Raw genomic sequence first — 9,498 nt, 5'->3', positions numbered from 1 at the left:
AGGCTGGGCTATAACTGAAAATTCAGAACCACGGGACAGTTTAACAATTGCTGCTCCATGGAGTAAGACACTGGCCCTAGACTTTCTGTCATTATGCTGATTGTGTTTGTTATTGACTCAGAAATCCGAGAGTTTAAGAAAGTGACAGCAGCTGGATGAGCTAAGCCCCAGCCCCGGGTTGAGTGAGGCCTTTTACCTTTCTTCTGAGACCATTTGACCTTGGGCTGTTCCTCCAGGGCTGCCCCTGCCTTTTGCCCCACTTGGGTATGGGGTTTAATTTGTACTCTATTGGTGGAAATGACGACAGTAGCAGTTTACAGACCACCGGTCATGTATGAGTTGTCCTATTGGTTAATTACCCCATCCTTTCATCCAGTCTTCGTGTTGGGGTAGATGCTACATGAGAGGCTCAGGAGGCTGCAATGCACGCCCAGGGCCAGTTACCTGGTGAGGCAGGATTCAAGGCCAGTTCTGTCTCTCTTCAGAACCCGTGCAGGTGGCTGGCCATGCGGCCTGTCTCCACACACAGCTGTCCATGCTGCTTGGAACCAGCTGCCTCTGTTCCTGTCTGCATTCCACGGTTCTCCTGCAGCCCGCCTGGGCTCTGTGTGCCTCTGTCTCCAATCTCGAAGGCCATCATTGTTCTTAGTCCTGTGGTTTCTGTCCCAGCATGGATGGTGTGCATCAGCCCTGCTTTTGATGGACACGAGGGTCCCCTGTCCTTATGTGAAATGTCCCAACTTGGACACAGGGCACTCTTCTTGAATTGCCCCCTAGAGCTGAGCAGGCTGAGGCTGCCTCTCTCAGTTAGCTGTGTGACCTTTTGCATGGACCACCTTGATGAATGCACCACCATTCTTCCAGCCATAGAAGCTAGAGAATAAGAATCAAATTTAGTCAGTGTCCCTCTCTCCCACCTGAGCATAATCAATCATCAAACCCTGTAGATTCATGTCTGAACACCTCTGATGTATGCCTGCCTCTCTCCATTGCCACTTCCACCTCGGCAGCCCAAGCTCACATCGGCTCTCCCCTGGAACCTCAGAGCTTCCAAACTAGTCTCTGCCCCTCAGATCTTGACCACTTCTAACACACTATCCACACTGTAGCCAGCGTGATCCCTGAAGTCTGATGATGAGCTGCCCTACTTTAAGTATCTCAACAGCTCCCTACTGGTCTTCAGATAAGAATCCCAGCCTCCTGCTCTTGCTCAGGCTGATGCCTGCTCACCTCTCCTGATCCATTTAGATGTCAGTTCAAGGTCCACCTCCTCCTCCCCCCACTAGCCAAGTCTCCGTTGTCATATGCCACTCAAGTTCTTAGACTCGTCCTTTGTAGCATCTATCGCCATTCAAATTAAATAACAAATTTCACAGCTGGGATCATATCTGCCTCCCTGGCAAGAATGTGAGTTCCATAAGAAAAAAGATGGAGCTGTTACTCTTTCATTCTCAGTGCCTGCACTGGTGTCGGCAGAGTGGTGACGCCCCCAAGGCTCCTGATGAAAGAAAGAGAGGAGAGGGGAGGCTGAGCTGGAGAGGGTCCTTCTTCAGGTTTAGGAGCAAGAAGTAAGGTCCTTGTACGGCCAAGTGCATTGCTTTGGCTAGAAATTCATTGACTCTCCCAAGATCTATCTCACTCTTCTCATTGAGAGTTCAACGATCTCATCCTATCTGTAAGCCCCATGCCCAGGTCATCGTCCCTTCAGCCACGCTCAAGTGCCTTTGGAGATTGTAATCTTTGGAGGATGAGATCCACTCCTTCATTTGTAGATTTTTTAATTTTTAGATTTTTTTAATTTTTATTTTATTGGCTAACGTCATCCAACCCACTGTCCCCTGGAGATGGGGGCCAATGTCCGCTGGGTGTCACACATCAATTCTACGCAGAGGACATAGGTCAGGAGTGTCAGAGAGAACCACCAGGCATCCTAGGTGCATCCCCCACAGGGATTGGCACAGGCTTCTCATGCCACAGATTTTGAAATTACTCTGGAAGGTTCCCATACATTGTGATCTTACAGCAATACTGAACTCCAGGCTTCTCAACTTTCACCCCAGATGGCATCCCTGGGAGCTGAGGGTTCTGATGATGTAAAAGCAATCTGCTTAGTGATCACTAAGGAGGGGGCCCTGCACGTCCCTGTGTGAGGGGCTCATTTGATAAGCTGCACCAACCTCTTGCACTCTGTCGGTGGTACAGCTCGGGCAATTTTTTCAGGAGGAGAATTGGGAGACACTTGCATAATGCGAAGGGTGGGAGCCCAGGGAGAGAGACAGAGCTGCTCATCTCCCAGGAAGTCTGACCTGTGGGCTCTGCCATTCCTGGAAGCTGGGTGTCAGGACCAAGCAGGTTGGGAGAGGTCTCTGGCTGAAACCCTCAAATAAAACTCGCCAGTTCCTGGGGAAGCCAGCTCGATCCCCGCCCAGAGCAAACGAGGCGTCTCACTCACCTTTTAAGGCATCTGTCTCTTTCTCTGGCCGATGCGCTGGGTAATTGCTTATCTTGTTGTCTAACTAGCTAATTAGGCTGGCATTGTGTTTTAAGTTGAAAATCCTGTTGCTTAGGTCCTAGAAAATGGCTTTTTGTTTGGGTGTTTTGCAAGGTGATGGGGACGTACTGAGTGGCTAGCTCTGGGTGAGGCTGCTCAGGGACTCAGTGTGAATTTTCGGGGAGTAAGTTGATATATTAGCCACGGAAGGTTGTGTCCAAATAAGAGCACCTGGATGCACTAAGGTCTCGGCGGGCAGTTGGCCCGGTCATTCCATTTCTTGTTTTTCTATGGTGGTTCACCGTTTACAAAGCGACCCACTCAAAACAGGTCACTCAGTCTTAACGAGAGAGCCTCGCAGAAGCATCTCATCACTCCTGACTCACAATGGGCAGCTGGGGTCTGGACCCTCGTCGGTGCCTGGCCCACAGCCCTCGCTGTCCTGGACATGACATCTGCTATACAGGGTGGCAAAGAGGAATGAAAAGGCGGTGGGCTCCAGAGAGGAAGAGCCTCCACTTTTATTTCATCCAACATTCAACCAACATTAGCCACACCTCTGGCCACTCCCAGGTGCTGTGCCAGAAACCCATGGCTGCAGGACAGGGGCCGCCCGCTGCCCTGGACAGACATGCAGGCTGACGACGCACCGATCTCCAGCCAACGTCTCTGTCAAACAGGCGGAAAGCTATTGACCTGGAAGGACTGTGGTCCGACTGAGAGAGAGCCCAGGTGAGTGGGTGCTGAAAGGTGGGCAGCTGTTCCTAACTGGAGTCCAGGTGTCGGCTCACCACCCGAGACTCAGGTCCTGCCCCGCTCAGGTAGCCTGCCTGTCACCAGGGCCCCTTGGCAGCCTGCTGATCAGCTTCTCATTGTGGCTCCATGTCACCTGCTTTCTGCAGCCCCTTCCCCCTGAATGTAGGAATTCTCACGCTCTCCCTCCAGAACCATCTTCCATCCTCCCTTGGTGCCCTGGCCTCCGGTGGCTGGCCTCTGCTAAGGGACTCACCTCCCAGCCCTCGTGCCCGTCCATCTGATTTGAACAAGTCCCACTAAGGGTGTATTAGTGCCCTCGGGCTGCTGTAACAAAATTCCACAAACCGAGCGGCTGGACCAACAGAAATGTGTCTCCGAGTTCTGGAGGCAGGAAGTCCAAGATCCAGGTGCAGGCAGGTGGGCTCTTCCCGAGGAGGGGGAGGGAGACCCGTTGCTTGCCTCTTTCCCAGTTCCTGGTGGTGTGCTGGGATCTGCGCGTCCCCTGGCTGGTGCAAGAACCACTGTCTTTTTATAAGAACAGTCATATTGGATTGCCCCCTCCAGACAGTCAGCAATGTCTAGGACATGTGGATCGACACCCCGGGAGGACAGTTGTCACTGGCATCCGTGGGAACGGTAGGGGCACACAGGCCAGCCCCACAAGAAGAGTGTCCGTCCCAGCTGTCAGCAGGGCCGAGACTAAGAGCCTCCAGTGGTGGGGGAACCTTTAGGTCCTTGTGGAAGGACAGGGTGGACAGGCCAGAGGCAGGCAGATCAGCCCAAGATTGGCCAGGGAAGTGCCTAGAGCACCTGCTCCTGGGCCCAGCTCCTAGAGACAGGGCACAGGGTGGGCTTAGAAACAGGTTCATGTTGACAGCACCACTGGGGACACCAAGTGGGAATTTGGGGCCCAACGCGGAGGAATATCACACCAGATGACCCTTGAGGTCCCTGTACCCCGTGACCTCCTGACGCCAAGTGAGAGCTGGTGGAAAGGGGTGAAGCTTTGAAAACATGGGTGGAGCCAGGGCCCGATTCAGGAGCATTTTTAAAGCACCGGGAGCACTACTTTTCTAAATAAGAAAATGAAATTAAGTGCAAAGCATGGCGACTAGTCATTACTTAATGTTGTGATTTGTGAAGATGCTGTTGCCATGGTGACAGGGCACTATTTATAAGAATTAAGAACATAAATTATAAATAATAATATTATTACAAGCACAAGGGACTTGGACCTCTCAATCAGAAAGGAATCATTTCCAGGTAGAAAAAGGAAACATAGTCTGCATCCCACACGGGAGGGGGAAGGGGTGCTGGTGACTTTGCATTTGCACAGGTTCCTGAGGAAGAATTTGGGTCAAGGTGGCGATTTTGTGTCATGTACCTGGGGCGGTGACTCCAGGTACATGGAGCTGGGGGGCTGGCAGTGGCGGGGTGGGGGAGAGAGGGAGTCACCTCTGAGATATTAGAGTCACCCACCCCCACCCACCTGGAGCTGCAGGCCAGCCTCCCAGCAGCTCCTCTGCCCAGAGAGGGTGAGGCAGGCAGGTTGGCACTCAGCCCCCTGCACTCATGTTGATGTAATGGACACATCTGAGCAGAGGAGGCCCCGCAGCCAAGGAGGCTGAGCCAGAGGTCAATGGAGCAGCGTTGCTGGGGGCCCCACTGTGAAATGTGGGGTCCCCGGGTCTGCCCGGAGATCCATTCCACCAAGGAGGTGGCGGTAAGAAAGCAGTCAGGGCATTTGCTGTTTGGTTGGCTCTAGGGATAAACCGCGTGGCAGGCAGGGACGTCCCACTCGGGCACCCACACGCCCTGACGCGTGGAGTGTGAGGACAGGAGGTCAGACCTCCCCGATTCTCCTCCCACTTGACCTGAGTCCTTTTCTCCACAGGGTTTCCTCCACTGATGCTGGAGCTGCCACACCTGAGCCCTTGTTTCTGCGGCTCCGACTTGCTGGATAGTGGGACACATGTTTTATTTTTCCTCAAGGCAGATGAAATGGGAGGGGAGGGGAGATTCATCAGCTTGTTCGAGTCCCAGAGACAAGAATTCATCAAAGGTTAGAACATGTTTCTGGTCACTAAACACAAACAACTCAGATATCTGAGGACAGAGGGAACTGCTCTTTTAGTTGGATTTACTTCTCGGTCAAACTTTCCAGGGTCTTTGTTCTAATGCAGCGGTTCTCAACCTGTGTGTTGTGACCCCTTTGGGGGTCAAACAACCCTTTCACAGGGGTTGCCTAAGACCATCCGAAAACACATATATAATTACACATTGTTTTTGTGATTAATCACTATGCTTTAATTATGTTCAGTTTGTAACAATGAAATTGGGGGTCACCACAAAATGAGGAACTGTATTAAAGGGTCGTGGCATTAGGAAGGTTGAGAACCACTATTCTAATCCCTGCTCTGTCCACTGGCAACGGCTGGCTTTCAGAAAGTATGGCAACATTTTCCTCTTTCTCTAAAAAAATAAAAAACAATTACTTCTGATATCTCTGTCAGGTGATTGAATGAAAATAGTTGTGTCTTAAGTGATAGTTTTTTCTCTTATTATGGGAACTACATTTCCAGCACCCGAAGCCAGGCGGGTCTTTGGGAAGGCAAGGGCGGTGACTCCAGCTTGCAAATGTGGGATCTCATGTTAATCTAAGAAACGTTCCATTGACAAGAGTTTCGCTGTTACCAGGACCCCAAATCCACATCGTTTTAAGCCCCTTTGGCAAAATAGGTGCCTCTGTTACAGGCAATTTGTGCTTCAAGATTTCATCCTGGTCATTACAGCTGCTGCAGCTCATTTAAATATTTTAATGAATGATGTTATTGTCTCTGTGCCTGCGGGTCTTTTCAGCAGAGGTTGCAATTTGAAGGAAGGAAAAAAATACAGGAAAAATAGCTCTAAATAAGTCTGTGATCGATCCCGGATGTGTGGGGAGCCCAGGCTGGGTCTCATGTGTGAGTGAAGGACATACTGTCTCCCCAAGGACGGGTTTCAGCAGCCTGGAAATGCATCCATGGGGGACTAGGGCCATCTCCCAAAAGCGTCATCACCGATTGTACCATCCACCAAAACTAAGGGGCCAGCGAGGCGGCGGTGACCTGGGAAGAGTCTGTACCTGAAGTAGCATCACATACCAGTCACATAAGCACCCAGGGTCGGTGGCCGTGCGGGCAGGAGAAAGTGTCCTACTTTTTTGTTGTTGTTGCATCTTTGCTCTTTGGTCTGATAAGAAAATGGACGATGTTAGGTGTGTGGTTAAGGTGGGGGAAAGGTCAATTTCAAATCCAGAAACCCAGGTTAGCACGGAGTCGGGCTGCGGCACCCTTTCCTCTGGGTGCTGAGCCCAGCCTTGATCTTGCAACCAATCCCAGCCGATCGGCCACTCATCAGTTCCATCCTTGGCGCTCAGCTGAAGTCTAGCTGTTAACCTGATGGAGACGCACCTGCTCTGCTTCCGTTAGTCTCCCTCCCCACACTCAGCACGACACAGAAACCCCAGCGCCTCTCTCTTCTGCTCATTCCACCAGGAGCGCACACCCAGGAAGCAGGGGAGTAGACACCGCTTTTCAGTAAACATTCTCTTTCTTGTCCTCCCTTTGCAATGCCAAACACACAGTAAGAACTTCAGACACCTTCGTGTGCAGATGCTATTTTATTGAGTTATACACTTGAAACCTGTACAGTTTTGCAAACCAATGTCATCCCAATAAAATCAGTTTAAAAAAAAACAACAACAACTACAGAAACATTAAAACAGAAGGGCCTCCCACTAAAAAATAACTCTCATTCTGGACCATTCTATCAGGTAGAATCTTTTAAATAGTGAGGGGATTCTATCTACGACTCCACTCTGAGAGAATGTGGCCCAATGTGAGCACTGCGTGGGGACCGTGGCTTCTGGATTCTTGTACTAAGCTGGTCCCGGTTCTAACACGTGTGAACAGCTCGGGGTAGAGATTGGATTCCAGGGTTTAAAGATGGGTATTTCTCAGACAACTTAGATCTGAAACTTGGGCCTGGAACTTGGGTCTAGACCTGCCCCTGATGTTCTGCTGCAGAAACAGCAGCATGTCCCACCATGAAGGAACCGCAGGTGAGGGTGAGGGTGAGGGTGTGGGTGAGGGTGCAGGGTTCCGGGGACACAGCCCATCAGCCTCCAACACAGCCACCTCCGAGGGGCTCTCAAGAGGAGCTGGCCTCAGGCATCGTCACTTTCCACACTGACCGTGGGGTCTTATGGTCACAATGTGCACTCACTCACCCTTTGGACCACGCATTCACTATATGTTTATTGAGCATTTTCTCTGATCTGGGCAGCAATCAGGAGTCCAGGGATACGGGGATGAGCAAGCAGCCAGGGGTGAGGGAAACAGATGACGAAGGAACACAGATCAGTAAACAGCATAGCTACAGGGAGTGACCACAGTTCCAGAAAATGATGAAGCACCCTAGGGAGCACCCTAGGGCGGCAGTTATGATTTGGGACATTGGGGACCTGAAGCCAGCGGGCGCTTCTCTGAGAAGGTGACCACTGAGCAGGTGCCAAGTGAGGTGAAGAGGGAGTTGCACACAGATCCAAGCACAGAGGCTCCAGAGAGGGGGCTGGGCGTGTAGGGAAACACCTCGAACCACTGTTACTCATGTGTGTAATCTCCCAGAATGCCAGCAGGGTGGCAGGTGAGGCGTCATGAACTCTGTTTCAGAAATCAAGACCCTGGGAGCCACGGCGTTGCTGTAGAGTGTGGTCAACCAGGCCCGGCAGAGGGCACAGGTGTGGATGTGACTGGGAAGGTGTTTCCAGGTGTAGCCCCGGGACAGAGCTGACGAAAGTGGAATCCAACAAAACCGAGGCCAGAGAACATGACTCCGTGGTCAGCCAAGGGCCAGGCCACAGTCACGAACACGGAGACCAAGACCGGCCCACGTGGGAAGGCCGCTTGCCAGGAAGGCTCAGTGCCAGGGAGTCCCTGTGTGGAGGATGCATATTCTGGGTCCAGGGTGGGTAAAAGCATTAGGACAGTGTGTGGAGCTTTTCTCCATCCAGGAGCCAGGCTTCCTGAGAGTTGATCTGGGCCCTTCTAAATCTACCTGCCCAGCCGGTGACATTCAGATACACATGGGATTAATTTGTGAAAATGACGCTTGAAAAAAACAGGATCAGAGGTCACTGGGAAGGGGAAAGACGAGCCCAGGGCAGCTCTCAGATGAAACGCTTGCCACAGTCGTCTGGGTCACGCTGACTCACGGCAGCCACTCCAGGTCGTATCATCGAAGTTTCTGGGGAGAAACGTGTCCAGCTCTGAATGTATTTTTGGGTCCTCACATCAGAGATGCCTTTCTCGACAGAATTTTTATGGGTGGTACCTAGATCACCTTCTAGCGGGAAGGTCTGATATGTCTTATGTGTATTTGTCAACTGCCATTCTGGAAAATTCCAGGGCGTGAGTAAGGTGCTGGCCAGTGTGTGAGCCCCACCTGTGTCAGAATCCTGCCTCATTGTCTGCCTTCAATTCTCCTCTAAACAATCGACAGAGCACAGCCAGACAGGGTGGCTGCTGCCACCGGGAGCCCGGGGCGTGGCGTGGCCAGTGGAGACATGGAGAGCCCAGGTGCCAACAAAAGGCGTCTCGCCCACCGCCTACACCCGCGCCATGGCCACCGAGATCCCCTGCCTTGGGGAGCTGGTCTTGAACAATTCGCGAGGCGTGAGTCCATCATCATTAAAGTTTCCCAGATTTCTGCTTCAGTTATTTTGCTCAAAAAAACATAATCTCTCAGAGGCTCCAATGATGACACCACTGTTTACAGAGACTAAATGGCCCCAAACCCTGGGCCTTAGGGGGAAGCTTGGGGGGGAGGAGGCGGGGTGGAAGGCCAGGGGGGAGGCCAGCAAATGCTCTCTGAGCTGGGAACGTTGGGGCGGGCAGCCTTCCACAGCCAACAGGAGCTTCGCAAGGTTTACTCTGCCACCCTCCGCCCCAGCCATGGCGCCGCCATGTTCCCTTCCGGCTAATCCCAGACGTGAGCCCATGAAAAGGGTTAGAAATCTCACCCCATCTCCAGGTGTTCTAGCTGCGACAGCACTCTCCTCCTTGAGACCTCCCACCAGAAAGATGCATGTTCCCTGCAAGCACTGGCCTCACAGCCAGGCGAGCCCTATATCCTCCAGGTGAGCTATTCTCACCAGGACTCCTGGGGACTGTCCTCCAGAAAGCCCCACGCCTAAAACTCCACAGTGGTGA

This window comes from Myotis myotis, unplaced genomic scaffold (genome assembly GCF_014108235.1).
Source record: "Myotis myotis isolate mMyoMyo1 unplaced genomic scaffold, mMyoMyo1.p scaffold_m19_p_1, whole genome shotgun sequence".
In the NCBI taxonomy this organism is placed as follows: Eukaryota; Metazoa; Chordata; class Mammalia; order Chiroptera; family Vespertilionidae; genus Myotis; species Myotis myotis.
This window is presented reverse-complemented; position numbering follows the sequence as displayed.